Source organism: Crocodylus porosus, unplaced genomic scaffold (genome assembly GCF_001723895.1).
Source record: "Crocodylus porosus isolate Cpor-Errol unplaced genomic scaffold, CroPor_comp1, whole genome shotgun sequence".
NCBI classification, from domain to species: Eukaryota; Metazoa; Chordata; order Crocodylia; family Crocodylidae; genus Crocodylus; species Crocodylus porosus.
This window is the reverse complement of record NW_017728931.1, coordinates 45,613,900-45,615,359: the sequence shown is the minus strand read 5'-3', so window position 1 is coordinate 45,615,359 and position 1,460 is coordinate 45,613,900.

Here is a 1,460-nt window from a genome sequence, read left to right as displayed (position 1 = left end):
CTTTACCGTCGCCTGGCGGAGCTGACCGGCCGGGCAGTCACGCTGGTCACGTGCGAGCAAGCAGCCAATCAGCAGCCGGCAGGCCCGAGCCTGGGCCTGCGTGGATTGACGCTAGGCAGGGCCTCGGCCTGAGTGGGGCTGAGGCGTCTTCTTTGAGCCTCCCCGAGCAGGGGGCTGCTCTGCTCCACGTGCGAGGCACGGCCTGCGCAAGTCCTCCTGCCTGGTCCCTATAAGTGAAGAAGGCTGTCTGGGCCGGAAATCTTGCAAAAGCCGGTTTTCCAACCAGTGCGTTTGTCTAATAAAGGATGTGGCATCCACCCAAAGTGCCTTGTCTGCCTGGTCCCACCTGAAGCGCCAGGCAGCCCGCAGCGCCCAGGCATCCGGCTCTCCTCCCAGCCCAGCCACTGGCGTTTAGCAGCCCACCCTGTGTGATGCAAGCAGAGACCTGGCAAAAGTCTAGAGAAGAACCACCGGGCTGCAACTGGGGTGAAAAAACCCTTGAAAGGCCTTGGGAGAAAATGCAGGGCTAGTCCGCGGCAAGAAATACTGCTGTTTAGTAGTTATTGCCGAGCACTTTGTCTGTTTGGAAGCTGCTTTTGTGCTCCTGATGGTGCAAATAGTGACCCACGCACCTTGGAGCATGAGAACAGAACTGCCACTTGCTAGGTCACACCGTCAGGCCGTTGGCCCAGTCTCTAGTGCTGCGTGGTGGCACAGTGGATGCTGAAAGGCAGAGTGACCAGGTTTTTTCCCCTCACTGGCTCTCACTTGCAGCCCCCAGCATTTAAGGTGTGTCTACACGAGATGCTACAGCACTGTAGCATCAGCAGCCATAAACCATGACGGCGATGCTGCTGCACAGTAGTAATGAGTTTGTTACTACTGTGCAATAGCATCTAAAAATAACCGTGCGGCAATGATACTGTGCATGAACACCGTTTAGTGCACAGTCATTTAGTACTTGCTTATGCAAGTACTAAATGACTGTGCAGTAACAACTGTACAGTATGCCGCACATGTGGACACGGCCTTAAGGTCTAGGAAGTTCTGATTCAGAGGCTGTGCCCCTAACTCCTAGCTACTGATGCCCCTTTCCTCCAAGACTTTGTCCAATCCCTTTTTGAATCTGGCTAAACTGTTAGCTTCCACATCTGGTGGCAATGCATTCCACCCTTTAATTACACACAGGGCATATCTACATGTGCACTTTACTGTGGAGTTGACTAATTAGCTCCGCAATAAAGCATCACTATCCGCAGTGTGGCATTATTAGACCAGAGTAAACTAATTAACTCCACCATAGGATAGTACTGCCTGACAAAAGTACTGTCTTACAGTGGAGTTATTTTCTCTGCCACAATGCATGTGTAGACAGTAAGTGCATCGTGGGGCTGTAGCACCTTGATGTCCCAGCCAGCCCCTTCGCAGCACATTAAGCTTGGTCAGAGGAGCCCTGGGCT